Raw genomic sequence first — 22234 nt, forward strand, 5'->3', positions numbered from 1 at the left:
TGTTTCGACCTTGTTGTGTTCAGCTTGTTCCCTATGGGCTATCCAGCAAGGGACCCATGGCTGAGCATACTCACTCTCGCTTAGGAAGACAAACTATAACCAAAGAATGTTATGGGAGGAAGGGTATGAATTATTCTTAAAATCTGAGATGGCTGTAGGCACCCTTACACAGCATTGTTTTGTAGACAATCTGCCCCATTGTACAAGGGGAGACTATCCATATGCAATTTAGTATTTGTCCTGGGAGCCTGAAGGTTTGCCTAGAGCAATGCCAGTGTATTATTTTTATTTCACATCTATCAGCCATCACTCTTCTGTGTTGCTTATAATTCACATATTGCCAGGATCCAGAGACCAGAAGGAAAAAGCAGTAGCTTGTTGAGGGCTCATGCCTAAGAGGGTGGCCCCGGGGCAGTGACTGATAATAACATGGTTGTGCAATAAGACATACTTTCTGGGAAGGTGATGCCTGGAAAGAAGCAAGGAAATACCTCTTGGTAAGCTTACCCCCAAGAGGGAAGAAAGATACTTGCCAGCAGAGTAAGAAGCCTAGGAAGGTGACAGAGTGTCAGAGCGGAGATATATCTGCACCAAGAAGAGTCCTAAACTCACCAGAAAGTCGCATAGTGAGCTAGGTGCTATTTCCCTGAGACTGAGTGAGCAAGGAAGTGAGCTGGGCACTATAGCCCTGAGCTCCTGAGGGAATCAAGAAGCAAACTGGGTTCCATAACCCTAAAACGTTGTGTATGAGAGTGGGGAATCCTAAACAAAATTGTAGGTCCTTTAAATATAGCAAAACAAAAGAGGTGATGACTGGAAGGTTTAGAATAATTCTTAGCCTCTGGCATTGCTCTGGGCAACCCTCCAGACCATCGTTCTTCGCCAGCCAAGCCATTAAAAAAGGGGAAAGACCATATGCAAATCAGACTTGGTCCCAACCCCAAAGGGGTAGTCTCGTCCGAACTGCTAGGTCACATCCCTTCTGCACGAGACCACAAGCATCCCCAGACATGTTTCATAATTGTTGGGCGTCATCAGTGAGGAGTAGCTTGGGTCTCTAGGCCCAGCAGGCACAGGACCCACGTATGGACATACCCGTCCCACTCGGGGTAGAAATAGCAAAACAAAAAGAGGTGATGACAGGAAGATTTAGAATAATTCTCTTTAAATATGCCTTGACATCAAATGAGTTCTTCAGCTAGGCATTATCTACAGTGGTTGTCGCCTTTTGATTTGTTTGACAGATCTTGACCTCAAATGAATGCTCCATTCTGACAGCTTTTAGAGTCACTGTCCCTTTTTGAGTTCTAGCAAGCATCATTAGTTCCTTCAGGATTTCATCCCGTCCCGCACTTCCTATGAAATTGGGGCCCAAAGGACTTGTTGGGGCCCATTCAATATATTGAACCTTTACCCTTTACTGAGGCGAAGCCAAGGGCCATATGTTGGGGACAGTTCATTATCCCAAGTAATAACGGCCCCTACCATGGTCCATAAGGCTATTATCACATAGTGGTAATAGCAATGCATATTTCGCAGTTCGTTGTGAGGAAAGTAAATAGACAGAGTGAGTTAGTAAACTAAATATTTGTTTTTATTTTTAATTATTTAAATGAATTTGCCTTTATAACTCAAGCATGTACATTGTAAACTTGGTTATAGTGGAGCTGGTTTAACATGAGCATGCACTAGATGTCATGTAAAAGTAAAACATGTCTGTATAAGAAAGGGAAATCATTTTCCAATGTTTTATGGTTCTCTTTGCTGAGTTAAATAGGATGTTAGAGCAAAAGAAGCTCCTTCCAGAGAGGAAATCTCTTGTTGAAAATAATCATGCCTGGAAATTGCATTGTTGTTTCACTATTTCTGTTTGCGGACAAAATGTCAAGAATTAAGTCAATACCAGTAGTTATTTACTGCACCATTTAAATTGGCTATGGGCATGTCAAAAACGATCTCCATGCGGTAAACCTGGCATAGCCCCCTACTGCAGGTATTTGTGGTGAACCAACAAAATAAATTCACAAAAGTGGCCATACTTTCCATATTCAAGTATTATATCTCCTATTAAAAAATAAAATATTATTGATGTTGTCAGGATGGTGCTTTTGCTCCTGCGCCAATTCTCTTTTAAACACTTCAGATGTCGTCTCAGAATACAGTGTGCGAGCGTCTGTTCTCTGAAAGTCTTTGTTAAGTCAGCACAAGCCAGTGACTGATCTCTCACTCTCTGACCTTCTGTGTTACACACTTTAGTAATTGAACTACAAGTCACTGAATTTAGTGTCTGGGCTTTCCTTTTCTAACAGCCTTTATTGCTCTCTAGTTCTTTTACTCTTTCTCGCTCCATCTCTATTTGACATTTCGGTACCTTTGACTACATTTGGAAAACTGCAGAGTCTGGCCCAACTCATGACCTCACACCACCTTGATCTTGACTCCACTTGGCGTTTTACCTGCACTACATCTAATTCCGTCACAGGTTTGCCCACAGACTTCCAATGTCAGTTGCTTCTCTTGCTCCTCTCAGCACATGGCAATCTTCCCCAGCTATTAGTCACATCTCTCTAGCTCCTTCAAGAACACTCACTGCTCTTGTAGTGCACCACCACTATTACTTACGCCTTTGGTGAGGCTGTTTCCTGGGTTATCTGCCAACTTCCTACAGTGGGTTCCAGGACTTGGAATCACTCCAATAAACTAGCTTCTCTGGAACTCTTTGCCAACTGGTTCTAGTCAGAGTGCCTACTGCTCACAGCACTCTCTGCGTCTCCACAGTTTTTCCCCTCTGCTCTGTCTCTTGCCCTTCTTGTACTTCCCCTGTCACTGCCCCATTGGTGGGGAGTCCCACTACCAGTTATAACTATTCTCATTGGTCTGCTGGTGTCTGACTCCTCCTTGTACTCCAGCATTGCCTTTTCCTGGCCTCTGGTCACACGGTCTAAGAAGGGTAGGTTATGTTATAAAACCGCAGGCCAACCTCTCGGAATTGATTAAAATTTCTCCCGGAATCTTTTTGGTCAGAGGTTGGTTTTTGGTCTGTTCTGCTAGTTTACCAGGATTGACAAATGCTTTTATTTTTATGTATTTTTATGTCACTAGAGGGAGACACCCCACCACACATTATTGCTTAAATATCTTTCACTATGCACAAACAAAAAAGCACCTTTTAGCATTTTGAGCAACTAACTGTTCGGTTGGGAATGTTCACTACCATAAAACAGACCATTGGTGATGAGGGTGCTGGAAGTATATAAAGAGTAGAGATAGTTGTGGCAATTTCAATTTTCACAATATCTGAATCCAAACCGTCAGTAGGTACTGCAGCTGGGCCAGTCCCGTGCAGCACCAGTACGTCTAAATGCAAGATAGAAAGAACCCAGAGACAGGTAATCATAGTCATTGCTCCTGGACTGGCACGCGCAGCATTGCCGCGAGATACTTTTCTCCAAGCCAGCACTAATGAGACACTCTCCCCATGCGCGTGCGCAGTGGTGTCCTATACAAACGCGCACATATGCAGCTAATTTTTGCAGAGTCAACACATGCGCCATTACCAGACGCCGGTTCTGCTCCTGTTTGCCTCGACTATTGCAGGTATGCTTCCAACATACTGGTGTATGCCGAACTACATCCACTTCCTTTTTTGCGTTCCTGCTGGTCACCAGGCCCCTCACTTACGAGCCCTCTCCCCCTGTTTTTTTTTACATTTTTAAAGCGCTCACACAGCCCACAGGCATCGAGGCGCTGTTACAGGAGTTGTTTGTTTTGTTTTTTTTTGGATGCGTAATTGTTTTTTTTGTCTTAGTTGCGTATTTATAACGCGCTTAAACACCCAGAGGTTTCTAAGCGCGGACCCGGGGATCCAACCTGTGTTGCTTCGTGTCGTCTTCCTTCCAAGGCACGCACGTTGCCGCTGAGCTATCCTCCCAGATAGCTCACACAGGGCGAACTAGACAGAATATATATCTGCTACCCAGCCTTGAAGACTTCACCTCTGGCTCATTTTGCTGTAGCCCTCCCCCAGCATTGGGCTCTCCATATCAGTTACCTTCAGTTATATTTGGTACCCGCATCATGGTCACTCTTTTTATACAGTTTTTCTGCCTTGTTCTGCTTCCATGGACTCCCAATGACCAGTGTGTCCCCCTCTCTGTCTGTGCACCCCAGGTTCGTCACACCCTGCTTCCAGCCGGACCTCGCATCTAATACCAGGGTTTTCCTTGCCTGCTCCCCACGGGCCTTCCGCCCACACTGCAGCTGCCTTCACTACCAATGCCCACTTTGCGACTCTCACTCGCCCTCCTGCTCTGCGATGAAACCTTGTGTGTTCATCTACTCCTACTCACAGCATGAACAGTGGTGAGTGGAGTGCTCTTCTGGAACCATATAGGACATGTTCTTATGTATTTTACACATCATATTGACCCACTCCAGCACTCTGTTGCTTTTTTAACACTGTTCTCCTATTTTTCTGCTATTTTTCCTAACACATAGTTCCCTGACTTTTTTGGCCCTAGAAGAAGGCTTTCATCTATTCTGCCGAAACGTCAGCAGCACACAGACCCAGAACTCCCACGGGCTGTATTCAGTGCTGCTTCTATATTCCTAACATCTCACCCAGACGTAGACCAAATATGAGGTCAGACTTTAGACGGGCATAGGAGACCTACAATCAATGTCTCCTCCATTTGCACTTTTATCCTGTGTTTTATGTACCTAATCACTTGGGACATTTCACTTATGAACAAGTTGTCTGTTAACGTATAAGTGGATGGTTTACACCTTACGACATCTGTAAACATGTTACATTGGATTTGTAATATAATCATGTGTTTGTTCACTACAATGGTCATCATGTACTGTTGTGTATATGTAAAAACTTAAATATTTTGCAAAAGAAAAAGCATCAGCCAACTAATAATAAAAAGCTGAAATTTTCATATGAGTAAGAGATATGTGTTTATCAGCAGCAAGTGTGTTGTTTCCAACAATGGTTGCCCCAGTTGTATGGGCACCCATAAGAGTCTAAAAACTAGTTTGCACTTGAATTACTGTTTGCATCCTTTTGATTCATAGAGGGTCAGACACCCCCCTTGTTATAGCTGAAATATCAACAAACACCAGCTAAAAATGTACCAATTCAAGCAACATCTCTTTCTCTAGGCCTCCCATCAGCCACCTTGATGATGCCTCATTCCAAAGGACCTATCCTACTTCTTGCTCCGCTTAACCAACATACTCTCCTCAATTTCTAATTGACAAACCTGAAAATCTCTGTGAGCTATTCAGCAACTTTCTGCACTCCATCTCAGTTCTCCACTCCTCATCCTGCTTTTACCACTATTACCCTTGCCACTGTAAATATACAACTGTATCCTGAAAGAAGGTTTCTCTGACTTTACTGTGCTTCATTGCTTCTCGAACGTAGGCTTTGTATGGTATTGTATGACCACTTGTTGAACGCACATTCACCCAGAATAGGGTTCAGCTGGAATTAGTGCAAAAGCTCAGAGTGAGACTGTTAAAGAAGAAGAAAAGGGTCTAAACGAAGCCGAGCTCAAAGACCCTCCTATTAAGAGATTTGCTGGAGTGAAAGAAATACACTAATGCTCAAAGGGAGATCAAAATAAAATTGCACAGTGTCGGTGCAATGGTCGAAAAGAATATGACACCCTTGCAAAGGTTCTGAAACCGCACAACGTTTAACAAATGCTAGAGCAAAGAGATATCTGAGGGAGATAATTGATATGGAAAGTGACAAGAAAGCTAGGCCCTTTACTGTAAAAAGACCTGTTGGACATACAGAGACCTTGATCTAAACCCCATATTTGATTGAAAGAAGCATAGAGAATGAAGAATGAAAATAATGTGAGAGAGGTGAGGTTGGCATTAAGAGGACTATGGGCCACAGCATGTAAAAGAGTTAAAATTAGGCAAGACTGCATTCGGGCAGGCAAGAATGGATCGCATTGTAGGAATCTAACCTTCATTGCACAGCGGCAGTAATTGCAGAAACCTGAGAAGAAGGTGTCAAAAAAGGAAAGCTTTGTCTAAGAAGCCAAAGTTGGACAAGCGAGAGTAGGCCACTTATCTGACAGGGGGAAGAGGAGGAAGTTCCTGATCAAACTTAAAACCAAAATTCCTGACAGTAGTTATCGGTGCAGGAGACCTGGCCCAAAGAAATTGGCAAGAATTGTGGTCACCAAAAACAAAGACCAAGCAACACTACCGGTGTCACCATCCAGCCAGATGAGGACCTGGGTTTAGTCTGTATATGTGTAGAAAGTGAGACCACATGAGTCGGTAATCTCGGGTAATGGACAGACATATAGGTTGGAAAGAACAACAGAGAGGGGTGAGGCCTTGAGGACCCTGCAAAGTAGAGGCCGGAATCAGCAATTGAAAGAAGGTTCGGGAGAAATCCTGCCTTCTAGAAAGTAGAAAGAAAATATTCAATTCTTGGGCAAAGTCACAGACACTGAGAAGGCAGTGACAACAAATAGGAATGTCGAGTCTACAATGTTGATGGCCGCAGAGAGATCTAATAATACTAATTTCACAAAACCACTGACATGCACCAACTGCTGAAAATCATGAATTCATGTTATTAACACAGCGCCTAGGTTGAAAACCTGCCTGAAGAGGATGGTGAAGGGAGTTGTCTTCAGCAAATAACAGAGATAAGTAGTAATTTGTGCCTCCAAGAGTTTGGCAATTGGATGAATAAGTGAAATAGTGTGAAAACTAATTAGAATAGAATGTTTCACGGACATTGGTTTCAATAGAAGCGCAAGAAAAGTTAAATGAGATGAGAATGCCTCCAGATACACTCAATAATGAACAAAAATATAATATTATTTGAATACATCACACACCATATTGCAGACCTTCGACCTGGAAGTATGCCAAAAAAATAGCTGCAGAACAGTGACTGCATAAGCAGTGTGTTATACAGTATGTTTGCTAATGTTCCCAGGGTATGAAAAGACAGATTGACAAATTGCATAATTCCAGAAAAGTCTCTGGGCCTCATTACAGGTTGGGCGGTCCGGAATGAACAGTGGCGCTAAACCCGCCGCCACTGTTAATTCCGGACCGCCCGATCCCGAGTCCTGCAGGCGGGAGGTGATGTTCCAGCACCATCACGAGATGGTGAGGTGTTTCCACTTCCCCATTCCCATTGAGTCCTATCAGACTCAATGGGAATAGGGATTTACCGAATTCCGCCTCCGGAATTCCCGGGACACCAGGGTCGTAATGCCCTGGTATTTCCAGGAGTCACGGAGGCGGAATGGTAATACGAGTCTGGCGGTAACCAGGCAGGTTTACCACCTCTGTTACCGCCGGACTCATAATGAGGCCCTCTGTCTTGAAAAAAGGAATCTACTGCTTTGACCACAGCACAGCAAACAAGCAACATTTGATATTTTTCCCTTATATGAAAGATGGGTCAATTTTGTGTTTTTGCTTATGTTATATGGTGGTTTCCTAAAAATAACTGGCTGTGATATATGTTTTTTCATTGTTGAATATATCCCTAAAAACATTATTTTAATCATATTTTAGTTTTTTAGTTTGGGCTATTAGGTGACACTGAAAGCGCTACCTTTAGGCCAAAACTATTGTCATTAAAATAAGAGCTATAACATAAGAGCTTCAAACATGGGCTTTGAATTAGTGTCTGTAATGCTTTTCAAGGGAGAGGACATTTGAGAAGGGATACACATTGTATTTGGTGTTGTTTGGTTAGGGGTCCCCTCCCATTCCCTGCCACTAGCCATGCTAATCACTATCAGTAATCCCACCCATTCCTCCCCATCTCAGAACTCTTTGAGCTCTGAGTTCTTCCATGGAGGCAGCCATCGTGGATGACTGTCTTTAAGGAAGCTCTCTGGAGCCAAGCCAGAACTAGTGGCCTTCTTTGAATGGGAAAGATACCATGCATCTTCCAAATAAAATGATACATTGTTTAAAATAGCAAAAGTAATTTGCACTTGGGAGCTTGTTTTGATTTGTTTTGATTTTCAATTAAATGGGGGCTAGTTGTAGTAAGCTTCCACTATGGTGACTTGACATTTAGGATCTATTTCAGGGAGGTATCTAATCCTGAAAGATTTTCAACTTATTGGTATTGTTTCATGTTAAAACACATAGAGCTTCGCTTCGGGTAACTACTTAGGAGTGTATTGACATTAATTGGATCGTGGTTGTGACACGAAAGTGTTTTCTTTTTTTCTGCACTTTTCATTGTGCTGCGTCCGCTAGGTAAGACACGTGATACTTATCACATGAGCACAACAAACATGAGTGCTTGTTCACGTGGGTTCAAACAGTTGCCGTGACACTTGTTACTACAATCCCGTTACTCTGCATTGGGTTTCGTTTAGGGGATATAGTTTCCAGAAGCATATAGGTAAGTGCATGTGCGTTCTGTTTGTCAGAATGGAGTGATTTAGTAATATTCAGCACCGTTAAGCATGACGTCTTCTATATAGAGACTCTATTGTTTTGGTAGGCACCGTAACAGACTCCAGCTTGGACCTTCCTCTCATTGTACAGTTGGTAATGCTGACCCACAAGTTGAAGGACTTTTTGCAGCAGGTAAATGGATTTACGTTAATCCAGACAGTAACCCCCTTATATTTTTCAGCTGACAACATTATTCCATTTTGCAGTCTTGGGACAGTGATGTTATAGATAGGGTGCAAAATGTCAAGTTGAAAGCTAGTAGCCACACACAAGTCATTCAACCCATTTGTGCATGAAGGACAGTGAAATTACACGTCTGAGTGTGCTCAGCTTAGTATTTATGTACGGGTCTCTCTTTTCCAGTTGCACTTCTACTGGTATGCCTGCTCGTTTTCTGCACTCCCTGATTTAGTTACCCTGTTTGGAAAGTACATTAGCAAAGTGGGAACTCGCTCCGTCATTGATGCCACGGCATGACAGATGCATTAGTGTTAGCACAGTTGAAAGAATTAGCTCTTCTTCTCAGAACTTGAGAGCTGGGTGCCATGATATAATATCACTGATGGCCAAACGTGACCTTTTGTGTGTGCAGGTGTATAGTGTGTCTTTATTTGGCCTAACAGTGGCACAAAGGATGATTTACAATTACGTGTGTTCTTTGCTAAGCATGTGTGTTTTTTCTAATCATACTTGTTTGTTCACTGTGTGACTTGTTATGATAAGAACATTTATGTATGCGCACGTACACCCAAAGGTATCTTGGTGCTGAGGAAGGGGAAGCAAGGAGCTTATAGGACCACTAAAAAAGCAGAGTTTTCAATCTTTGCCCAAAGGCCAGATGATCAGAAATATGTTGCAGTGAGATAGGAAGGCGATTCCATGCTTCAGCAGCGGCAACAGAGAAGGCACGGCCACCCCTACGGGCTAACCTGAACCGAGGAACAGTCAGCCGGCGGGCGGTGAGAGAACCAAGGATACGGGTGTGTTGATAGGGAGTGAATTTGCTTTGCAAATATTCTGCTCCCCTTCCATAGAAGGCTCGGTGGACCAATTACATAGACTTGAACAAGATCTGTTAGGTAACAGGGTGCCAGTGGAGTTGTCTCAGTATGAGTGTCATATGAGCTCCAAAAAGGTGGACGGATAATGGAGCGAACAGCAGCATTCTGGAGTAGCTGCAGACACCCGATGAGGTAACTGGGTTGGGCCAAATATAGTGAGTTGCAGTACTCTAGAATGCTGAGGACCAAAGCTCCAACTACAGGTGCCTGACTGGCCATAGGAATGAAGGGGAGGACTTTCTGAAGGACCTTAAGTTTAAAATGGCCCGATTTACAAGCTGCTCCCACTTGTTCATCCATAGTCAGGATAGCTGAGAAACGTACTCCCAGATTCCTGACAGATATAACAGCTGTCGGGAGGGGGCCTAGCGTGGAGGGCCAGAAATCGGCCGTCCAAAACATTTGAGGGGTAGCTGTACCCACAACCAGAACTTCGGTTTTGAAACCATTTAGTTCAAGCCGTTCATCGTCATACAGATACCCAGCTCTTCCAGGCACTTTTTTAGCCTATTGGCTGTTTCTGGTTTTGTCAGGTCCAAACGAACCAATATCTGGGTGTCATCCATGTAAGAGTAAAAGTGAAACCCATGAGATTCAATCAGAAACAGTAACTATCTTATGTAGATATTGAACAAGATGGGGGAAAGTGCCGATCCCTGGGGAACACCACAGGATAGAGAGACCGGGGCGGAGCAGAAAGGAGGAAGCGACACTGCCCTCATCAACAAGACACACATCCATCACTGAGTTAAGAACAGATTCAGTACCTCCAACCGGCCGAAAGCCTAATTGGAATACATCAAGGAACTGAGTGGAGTCCAAGAAAGTAGAAAGCAGTGGGGATACCAGCACCCCCAAAACCTTCATAAGGAAAGGCAGAAGGAAAATCGGGCGATAGTTAGCCAACACTTCAGGATTCAGAGAGGGCTTCTTGAGCAAGGGAATTACCAATGCATGTTTAAGAGAATCCGGGATAGTTCCTGTAGTAAATGAGTCATTGATAGCTGACGTAATGTGGTTAATCAGGTCAATGGATGTTTCTTGTAAAAGAACAAGTGGTATAGCATCTGTAGGAGATGCAGATTTAAGTTTTTGGATCGCAGCTAAAACTTCGGCATTGGAAAAAAGGGGGAAGGACGACCAACAGCCTTTAGTAGGAGGAGGCTTCACAAAAGCTGGGGCAGCCACAAAGGCTGCAGCCTCAGTCTTGATATTTTCTCGGATAGTAATTATTTTAGACAGAAAGAAGGTGGAAATGGAATCACAAAGCTCTTGGGAGGGTGGGACTACGTCTTGAGGTACTTTTGGTGTAGAAAGGGACTGTAGCAAGTTAAATAGCGCCTCAGGTTTGTTAGCATTGATCACTTCTCTGTGATAGACAGCAAGTGTGTTACGATAACAAATTTTAGAGTTGGGGGAGTAACTCCTGCGCCACTTTCTTTCTGTCTGCCTACACTGGAGTTTGCTGTCCTTGAGTTTTTGCGAAAACCAAGGCTCAGGTGAACGACTGCGTTGTTGACATAGTTTAATGGGTGCTAAAGCATCCACCGTGGCAGTGAAAGACTTGTTCGATTCTTTCGCCTTCAGAATGACTCGATCTTCCAGATTTTGAATTACTGAGTCTTGCAGTCCATATTTCAGATCTTACACTGCATTACAGCCCAAAAATGTAATGGGTTAAAGGTTTTGAATTAATCATAACCTTTGGCAGTGCTCTGGGTCACCTTCCACGCCACAGCTTTGTAGCCTGCCTGTGCCATTGCAGTAGGGGAGCAGCATTATGCACATTTTTTGTTTAGGCTATAATCCAGAAACTATTGTATTGGAGTACCGATAGGGAGGAATGACATATGAGGAGTTACACATAGTCTATAGGTATTGTTTAGAGTATATATAGGGTAACATGCCACATGAGGAGGGACACAAAGGTTTTAGTTGTTTGTTTATTTGCCCACCCATTGAGTAGGCATGCTAATACCTATGGCGATTCCTACCCAGTTCCTACCCCTCTCTGCCCAAAACACCTCCTTGTGGGAAGTCTTTGAGCTTGTTTTAATTCAGCCTTACCATCAAACGTTGCACTCAAAGTGCCTGCCATTGTTTTTTCCAAAGCGGCCATCTGAGAGTTAATGGCTTAATTTGGAGTTGTAAACCTGCTATTGATTTAATATAACCAGGTGTTCTTCAGCCACTCAATTTATGGCACTGCGTGTCCTTCTTGTTACAAACATTGCGCCTAGAGACACTTGTGCACAGGCGAGTTATAAATTGCTTATCGTACATATCATATCATAACATTGCCAGACGCCAATAATGTTGGCTAGGTTGAAAGCTAGGCATTTGGCAGGTGACAAAACACCAAACTTTGGCATTGCCAAAGCTTGTTTTATTTGTAAACATTTTAAAGCAGAACTACAACACACATTTCACACAGACAGAGATAATTATCAGCAATTGTGGGAGTTATTTTGTGGGTCCTGTTGATCGGCAAAAATGGTGGTAAAAGTAGTGGTACGCTTTTACTGATATTTATACCGATCTGTGGGATTTTCCACAATTTGTCAGTTGAAGTTGGTGAACAGGATGGCCTTCACATTTCCATCTGCTGTTCCTGTGTTGCATGAAAAATAGGTTTGCATTACCAGCCATTGTGTAATTTCATGCTCGGGTAATGCATAACGATGACATGGTGGTATTTACAAAATCGCACAGAGGATATCTTTTTTCACTTAACTGCAAACAGAAGTGGTCCCTTTCGTGCATTTCATGTTTCAAATGAAAATTACCCACTGTGTCATTTATGTAAACGGCATACAAAATAAGTGTATCACCCTGTGAAGGGGCAAACCTAATCTTCCCTGTACAAAGGGTTAATGATTTGAGTTCATGATCTTGCAATGTGTGTAGCATCTCAGTCACATTTGAAACTAGTTATGGTTGTATGCCCACGCCACCATATTTCAGCTACTGTACACATATTCATATCCTATTGCGTAGTGGCCCAGACACCTTGTTACCAACATCATTCATTGTGACAGATCCAGGAAGGTCATTCAGCTCTAGGAGCTGTAATGGTTTATTGAGAAGCCACTCTCAACACAGGCAGTTCCTTACCTCCCCACTCAAGTGGTTATGCAACTAACTATATAACAGATTCTTTTTTAGCCCTATCTCAGACACATATCATGGCCCTTGGATCCCTCTACCCTGAGATAACAATGAGCCAAAAACCATGCTGGTGTACAGGCAATATATTGGTATTAATTTAAATTAAAAGTAATAGAAATGTGGACAAAAATGTCAAACACAACTTTATCCGTGGTACAACACTATCAACTTCTCTCAGCATAAATAAATCACAAACGTGAGTTAAAAAGAAGAGCAATTCTTCACTTTCTGCAAATTTCACTTCACAAAATAATTACACTGATTAATAACCAATACACTTATCATGTAATGTTGTGTGATTTGTATTCTCCTGCCAGCATAAAAGGGTAGCAGTAGGATTTCAAGATTGGTAAAAATACATATGGCAATTATAATTTTGGCCACACTTTTGGTTTAAAAGGGTGATTTAGCGGTTTCTTTTTCAGACCTCACCCTTGCTTTGGTCTATGTTGGGAAGTCAGACAGAAAAATTAGAATGCTTTGGATTTCTGATCCCCCTTATTGAAAGGACTGCGTTGGGGAATCTGGATTAAAAAGGTTGCACTGATTTAAGAACAAAGACACCCCTCTTCCTTAAAGATGTTGGGGTCAGCTGGACATCAAGGATTACCCAATTAATGTATGGGCTATAGCTTTCAGCACACACTGGGAAGTAGTGTTCTGCCAAATGGGGAATTCATTAAATAAATATTTTTGGTTAAATAGGCTAAGGATCTACACGGTTTTGCCCATCCCACCCACTATAAAGAGAAAGGATTCAGGGCTAGCAGACTCTCGCACCTTTTGGTTTCCCAGAGCTTAGTTCTTCTTACATAGCAAGCCTCTGTTTAAGGTTCAGGAAAGCCAGCTGCATCTCAGAACACCTTGGAAAAATAGGGCAGGAGTCTGGTCACTCCACTTTCAAAGATGGCCTCCCGCTCTCCACCATAGGACCCAGTCAGCTTTGCGGCCTTCCTAGAGATAGACAGCTCTACCCAGATGCTCTCTCAGCAATCTCCTCTTGTGTCTCCTTACAAATGTCAGATTGTATGTTTCAGCAGCCTTCCTGATGGTCTGGCCCTTCTCTCTCTGTTCCTGTCTTTCTCCCTTTTCTGCCTGTTCCCCTTGTCCTAGTGCAGACCGCTTATATAGAAGCAATGGCACCACCAATTTTACAATTTTGGGGACGTACCCTGCAATAGTCCCTGCCACTAGCATTGGACAGTTACCCTTCTCTCTTCTCCCAAACCCAGCCTCCCAATCAGGATTGGTTTTAGGGGTCTGGAGCAACATATGGCAATTCCCATTTGTAATCTCCCTTTATTCTCCTTTCAACTTTTTGGCAAAAACTAGTAATGTATCACAGCTTCATAAATGTACTAGCAACTGCCATACTAAACATATTTTTTGATTCAGCTAATCATGGGGAATTAGATAAGCTAACCACCAAATCTGTATCATGTAGCATGGCCATGTGGCACTTTTCTGCCATTTCCATAAAAAGCAACACCAGTTATGAATATATAAGTTATTAAGCATATGCCTAATTTCATTTTCCACCCAACCACCAACTCTCACATTTGGAACACATTCAGGTCAGCCAGAAACACATCTTAGATAGCCATTACAGTTCCTTGAGTCAAACACGGATGAATTGTATAGCCCCAAAGTAGCCTGGAAATTACATAAACAATGGTACATAGATGAAATCCATCTGCTTTATGATGGCTGAGAAAAAGGCCTAATTGATAACAGTCCTTTTAAATTCATTGTGAATCTTCATGTGGGACAAATTACCCTTACTCCTGCCTTCCGGCCATTTGTTTTCACTGGGCCAGCCTGTGCCCAGAGTTGTTGTTTTTTATCAGTCTCCATTTAGCTGGAAGCTTGCTCTTTGAAGTGGGTGCCCCCATTCTCAAACATATTAGTCATGCTTCAGCCAAGGGGTAACTTTTCTTGAAGTCAATGCTTTCAGCGCCAGCAGGTCTGGAGAACACTGAATTTCGACGCCTTTAGTGGGACATTTTTGTTGTGGTTGGTCATTAGATGGGAGATGTGTCATCCAGGATTGAAATGGGAGATGTCCTTGTGAAGTGTTGCCCACAGCCAGCAAAACAGACTGCCTTAGGCTGATATTTTCCGTTAAGATAAAGTGGCTCTTCAAATGTCACTGGAGTTTTGTAGGTGAAACATAATATAAATTGCTTTTGGTCAACGCTCACATCATGTTTTGTTTTCCTGACATTTTTCTGTGAGCAGTGATATTTTTTTCACTTTTATTTTATAAACCCGTTTTTATTTGCACACACATGTGCAGGCTGTTTTTTTTTTCAATGTTAAAAAATCCTGTTTTCCATGTGACAGGGATCTTTGATTCCTCCTCCATTTGTAAAATTCAAAAGCTTGTGGGCCCTTTTGCACATGGCTCTTTAGTTTTACTTGAAAAACAAAAACAAATGCAAGGCCATTTTTGTTCCAGTGTTTAAAATCTTGCTATTCATGTGAAAGGGACTTCTGTTTGAGACCCTTAAAGGCACCCCACAGAGCTACCCATATTATGAGTCCAGAGAAATGGGTTTTGCTTATTTCTGTGTCGATTGAAATATGAATAATGTCACATTCTTTTTTTAAATAAGTATTTATTGACTTGGCCGAACAATTATACATACATTGCGTGTTACATTGAAAAGAAATGGAAGGGGGAAAAACAAACGTTGGGAGCACATCACAGAAGGGTTGAGGGGCCCGCGCATACAAATACGCCAAGGACCGGCCAGAGAGTCTAGTATTATAATCATTCACATGCCGTGAGTACTTGCATTGGTACATTTAGTTATACCAACTCACACTTCCAAGGAACCAAAGCCACCATTAAGCCATGTTCTATAAACAACTGCCTGCGGTTATATGCCGGTTCTTTCAACAAATAGTGCTTGTAAAACGCCTAGTTGTCCTTGGGCATGGATGTCCTTGGCATCATGTCAATATTAGTTCCTCATTGTCATTTGCCCATATCACATTCGTGAGCCAGTTATCCATGGTAGGGGCTGATCTCTGGGTCCAGTTCTTTAAAATGCAGCGTTTTGCTAATAGACAGCACACATTCACAAATCTTTGCTTAGTAGGAGACAGGTTAGTGGCTAAGCCAAATAGACAACTGCGGGAGCAGTTTTATTGTCTCCTCCAGTATATCTGCAGGTTTATTACACAAGCCCTCCCAGAAGGCATGTAAGGCAGTACAGGCCCAGACAATGTGGTTGTAGTCTTGGCTGGGGTGTAGTATTGCCTATACAGCACTTTGTCTCGTGGCCAATGCTGGAATTGACTTTTATGGACTTCATTGATTCAAAGTGCGTCACCCTTTCTCATGGTGGCCCTGAATCATGCTGTTCCCATCTTCATCTTGTATCTAGGCTTGCAACATTATGGGCCTCATTACGAGTCCGGCGGTAACCGAGGCGGTAAAACCGCCTCGGTTACCGCTGGACTCGTATTACCATTCTGCCTCCGTGATTCCTGGAATTACCGGGGCATTACAACCCTGGTTTCCCGGGAATCACGGAGGCGGAATGGTGTTAATCCCCATTCCCATTGAGTCCTATTGGACTCAATGGGAATGGGGATCATGGAAACACCGGCAGCATCTCGTAATGCTGCCGGTGTTTCCTCGTCCGCCTGCAGGCGGGCAGTGTTAAACCTGCCAGGTCAGACCTGGCGGGAATATCACCTCCCACCTGCAGGAGTTGTGATCGCCCGGCATGGAAACAACGGTGGCGGCGGGTTTACTGCCACCGTTGTTTCTATACCGGGCGATTTGTAATGACGGAATATGTGTTACTACTGACTTCTGCAATTGTATTCACTCTCCCCTCTTGCTTCAGGTTTGTACCTTTTTATCAAATATAATGGTTTGCATGAACCAAAAGTTCTAAAAATGCTACCACCAAAGGATCGAACACCAAACGCTCAATCCATTCGTGGTAACATTGTAAATAAAAAGAAACAGGGGCTGCGGGGGTGTTCCCCGCATCACCCCGCCTACTATACTTTATAGTATAGTGAGCGGGAGCTGTGGAGGGAACCCCTGCAGCTTTCGAAAACAAATATTTTTTTATAAAGGCCCCTGCGGTGCCGGTTCCCCATCACGGAATCGAAAGGGATCTGGCGCTGCAGGTACCCAGCGTGAAGAAGCAGGTAAGTTGGGTTTGTTTGTGTAGGGGGTGTGGGTGGGGGTGTGTTGAGAGTGTCGGTGGGGTGTGTGTCATGGGTGTGTTATGGGTGTGTGTGGGTGGGGGTGTGGGTATGTACCTGTGTTTGCATGAGAAAGGTGCAAACTTTTGGTAGTTTGCACGTTTTTCATGCAAACTTTCCAGCCGCGGGACATTCAGCCGCGGCGGATCACGTAGATCCCTTGCTTCTCCACTCTTTTTGACTGCTTACTCTCTGTTCTCTCCTCCTCTCACATTCTCCCTTTTCCCATCTCCTCCCCTCCTCCCCTTACTTTCTTCTATGCACTTACTCTATCAGAATTGTCCCTTGACCTAGTATGATAGCAACCTTGTCTGTCTCCTCCACCCTCCCCTTACTTGTGTGCCCACCTTCAGCACTATCTGAAATGTCATCAGGCCTAGTACCTCCCCTCCCTTTCTGCACCCCTCTCCCTCACCTTTTGCTTTCTCCTGCTCTACCAGAAATTTTGTCCGGCCTAGTACGGTAGTCGGCTGTCTGTTTCCATTTTCTTCCCACTCTCCCCTTCCCATCCTTATCTATGTCTTAGCTCTTGCACTATCTGAAATGTCGTCAGGTCGAGTACGATAGTTAATTTCAGATCCTTACTGTTCATGGCCTGTAAGAATGTCATTGTATTTTCCCTCGTTCCCTCCCCTGCCTTGAAGTGATTTGAAACACATTAGCCTCATTATGACCCAGGCGGTAAGGGGTTAACGGTGCCGTAAAAGGTGGCGGCGCCGTTATCCCCTTACCGCCTAATTACGAGGACCCTTTGCGGGTCCCTACCTTAACGGCTGGTTTTTACCAGCCGTTAAGGATTGGACCCGCAAAGAGACTTTGGAGGTATTTACGTTACCGCAATTTGCAGTACTGTAACTATTGCCTTCCCCATTTCCATTGAGCCCTATTGGGGCAAAAATGGGAATGGGGAAGGGCCAATGGTGAATGGGGAATTACCGCCCCGCCAACCTTGGAATGGGGCGGTAATTGCGCCATTCACCAGGGCGCAATCGGTAAAATACCGGCAGCAACCATGGCGCTGCTAGCGCCATGGTTACCGCCTGGGTCGTAATGACCCCCATTGTGTATTGGCACTATATAAATAAACTATCATATCATTACACAGAATCTGGAGTTGAGAGATATGCTCCCCATCAGTCTACCCAAATCACGTGCTGTCACTATCATATACGGCCAGTTCCCCCATTTTTCACGTAACATACCCAGGGTTGTTGGTTTAGTAGATTGTATCAAGGTATATAGTGTGGCCTCTATGTGTATCTAAACCTGAGAGTGTATGATACATGTCAAAATTGGATCTTCAGCCTGGCCTGCTCGCTCGGAAACAAATGCCATCTCACTTAGATAGTCTAGCCTGAATAGGGCTGTCGTGGCAATGGTACTAGATGCATTCTGCAGCGATAGAAAAGTCCCATTGACATACAGATAACCCAATACGTTGGGCTCCACCCCTCGCCAGCTGAGCCTGGTGGTCCAATCCATCATGGATGGAATTCTAGGTGATTGCCATAGTGGCATATGTTTGCAATATAGTGACATTAAGTTTGTTAGTTTATAAAATGTTTTCCACATCATAAGAGTGGTCCCCATAGAATCAAACATCCAATGGAGATTGTGATTATCTACAATAAGTAAGGATTGTATGTCGCGTCCACCCACAGCTGCCCATTCGATTTTGACATGCGATTTTGGGGGGTGTCAACTAGAATCAGAAGCAGGCAAAGTGTCCCTAGGAAGCTTTCCTGTAGAGCTCCAAGTCAGGTGTTTAAACTCCTTCGCGCCTCCCCCCTCTTCATAGCCTCTGGTGAAAAATTGCCATTTCTGCTTATCCATATGCCTAGGTACTTCATTCAGTGTGTCAACCAGAGCAGAATGCATGCAGTGGGTGTGGGTGTCGTAATATCTGTGAGGTGCAGTGGCGGCTGGTGAGTTTGAAACCTGGGGGGCGTACATTTCCCCAGGGCAATTTTTTGAGCGTGCATGCGCAGCACGCGAGCCTACACCACCCAAGGAGTGTGCGGGAGAGTTCTCCCCCCCAGGAAATATTTTTGAAAAATGGCCTCCAAAATGTGCAATTTACTGTCCAGAAAAAACACTGAAATATGACAAAAAGCATTAGGTTTTACACACTAATGGTGGTACATTATTGTTACATGTGCAAGCGTGACAGGTAGTTTACAGCAGCTTGTATTGAGAATAGCTGGTACTATTGTGTATGCAGCAGTCATGCATCTGCACCTTTCTTTGCACTTATTTCATATATTTTTTTTGCAATGTAGACTTCCCTCTACTTACAGTGTCATCCCAATAGTTAATGATCCAAGACAGCCACTACATCCCTGTCCCCCTTTACCATCTACTCCCTCTCTAGCTGTCACTGTTTCTCCACCATGGCACGTACTGGATTGGCTCTTATCTGGATAGCAAACACTGTGTGGTCCAGTGGACACTTTGGCTCGGTAAGCAATCTAAGAAAGTTCCCAATCCCCACTAACATGCTTCAAAATCTCATCTCTGTTTCAGCCTCTCCCTCTCTACTGGAACATTTCATGTTTGCTTTAAGGTAGCAGCCAGTACAATCTATTCTCAGGTCCTCGATGGATGTGGACTGTCTTGCCAACTCCCGATCTAGCAATCTTCTCCCCACCATGATTCCAAAGTCCTGGAGTGAGAGGTTTTCAAAAGGATCACTAACTGCCTTCAACCCTGCCTCCCTCTCCCCAATTATACGAACAAGGCAGCAGATATCACACGCAATATAACCATTTAAAAAAAAAAACTGATAGCCGCCTTATTGTATATGTTTTATGATCTATGCATGTGTGCAGAAACCTGTCCTTTAGAAGACACAGCACAGAGGGAAGGCACCCACGGAAAGGAATCATTAGCAACTTAAAGTAACAAAGAAAACAAAAGTATTTTCAAGCTTTCGAATTTGAATGTATTGAAAACAAAGCAACCTGTACAAAAGATGCATTTCCGAATTTTAATGTTGAAACTTTTTAAAATCTGACATGTTATGCAGCACTTGCAGTCTGGTTCCTCTTGCTTCTGACATACTCTTTCATTGCATAAATAATGTGTAACCCTCGTGAGCACCCTAGCATCGAGCCGGAATTGGACGAACCCTCGGGGATCTCTGAGAGTATTGTTACCCGCTCGTCCAGTGCTTCCTGTGAGTGCCTGTCTTAGTGGTTTAGTGGCCGGACATATCCCAGGCTGCGTGCCCTTCATCCAAACGTGTCAGGTCTATTGAGCACTTTTTCCCTCTGCTGCCGTCCTGACATTCCCGACCCCACCCCCTCTGATCCTTTTGCATGTATTTCCATCACGCAGCACGTTTTATAACAAGGGGCACACCTCGTCCCCCTCCGCTGTTGTGCCCAGCCAATCCTTCATCGTCATTTCCCCCAAACCCACGCATCCATCTGCCCTTCTTAAAGAAATCTAATGCAAACTATATAATCTGCACGTGAACGCCCCGTCCCAATTATGTTACTTGTTACTTGTTGTTTTAAAACTTATCTCCATGTAATCTCCGTTTTGGCTTCAAACTTTAGTGCTTTTTACTATGTATTCCTTTCTACGTTTAGCGCCAGATACTAATCTTAAAGTGGTGGTGCAGTGGGCCTCGACAATGAATCTGTTCTCCTGCCCGTGTTTTTAAATTGCTCTCCTAAAAATGTTCCACTACTACGGTGGAAACCCCCATTATTTAGACAGCAGATTGAGATTCAGCTCACTTTGGCCAAAAACGAGGATGCACCTCGGCTTGTTTTTTCTTTTCACCCACCAGAAATCCCCCGCCCCTGCCATGCCAGTCAAACAGCAACGGTGTGAGTTTTCAGTGCAGAGCAGCAGGGTTCTAGTTCACCATCATCAATGTGTTATTCTTTCATGTTGTTGTGTTCGTGGTGAACACTAGAGCTCAGCTTAAGCATCGTTGCCCAAGGTCACAGGGATGCACTCCCCTTCTCCATGCAGATGGCTTTTCACCGCTCTACACCCTCATCTGCACATCAGGCAAGCTGGGGGGTGGGAGAGGGGTACAGCAGGAGCTCAATGAAATGCACACTTTCACGAGTGTGCTTCCTGCAAACTAAAGGGAAGGCCAGTTTGGTGTAAGGAAACACTTGCTGAAACTCCTGCTAGGCCTTGAACATTGGTCAGGCGGGTCTGCAGGTCCATCTGGTGGCATTGCTGCCACACAGGTGATGACATTCCCCGTGTCCCTGGGGCCCTGTGAGTACATCATCGCTCATGGAGGATTCCCAGGGGCGAGAAACTGGCGGGGAAAGGCAATAATTCCCTTCTCCTGGAACTTTTGACCAGACCCAGTGTGTCGCCCATTCTAGAGTAGAGTGCTGCTGTGTGGATATTTTCAGAGGGTGCCCACACACAGGGCACCCTGAAGCCCACCGTGAAAGTACTGGTCTCTGCACGCATGCACAGCTTTGGAAGAGACAGCAGACACATGCACCCAGAATGGGCTGGCCAATGACCGGCCTGTGAAACGAGACTCATCCGATCTCTGGCATGAGACTGCATGAGGTCTCCCTGAGCTCCTCTCATAAGGGGCCACGGGGGCCCATGTGACATAGGCCTCATCCGATCTCTGGCTCATGAGACTGCACAAGGCCTCCCCGAGCTCCTCTCATAAGGGCCCACGGGGGCCCGTGTGACGTGGGCCTCATCCGATCTCTGGCTCATGACTGCACAAGGTCTCCCTGAGCCCCGCTCAGTGGTCACAGGCACTGTCCCACTCCCTCCCTTTAGCAAATACTGCTCGATGGGGCCACAAAGATGGCCACGGTAGTAGGTGTGGAGTGGGTCTCTTACCAGGGGCTGTGCACGGTACAGGGCGACCAAAGTGTATAACTCGCAGAGCAACCACGAATCAGGGGAGAACTATGTACACCGGTCCCCGGTTGCAGTGTATGCCTCTCAGGCAGTGCAAGCTTACAAACCTACAAGCTTAAGAATTTGAAGCATGCACTGCAACCCTGAACATGCGCCGCGGCCCACACAAGTACACGACCATTGTGCGGGCCGCCACACGTATTCAGGCGGGTACTGAATCAGGATTCAACATTCAGCAGCGACCAAGTGTTCATTCATTTAAATTACTAGCTTTTAAACAAGTTACTTAACTTACCTTGTTAATCTGGCCTGGACTCCGTCAGCGTCGTCGCTCAGGAGGAGGGCAGGCAGCGGGGCAGCATGTCCGGTCTGTGGATGGGCCTGGATCCCTGGAAGAACATCGACACCACACCACCAAGGGGCTAGGGCCTGGAAAGAAAGAA

The sequence above is a fragment of the Ambystoma mexicanum genome, chromosome 12, assembly GCF_040938575.1.
Source record: "Ambystoma mexicanum isolate Mex_15411 chromosome 12, UKY_AmexF1_1, whole genome shotgun sequence".
Lineage (NCBI taxonomy): Eukaryota > Metazoa > Chordata > Amphibia > Caudata > Ambystomatidae > Ambystoma > Ambystoma mexicanum.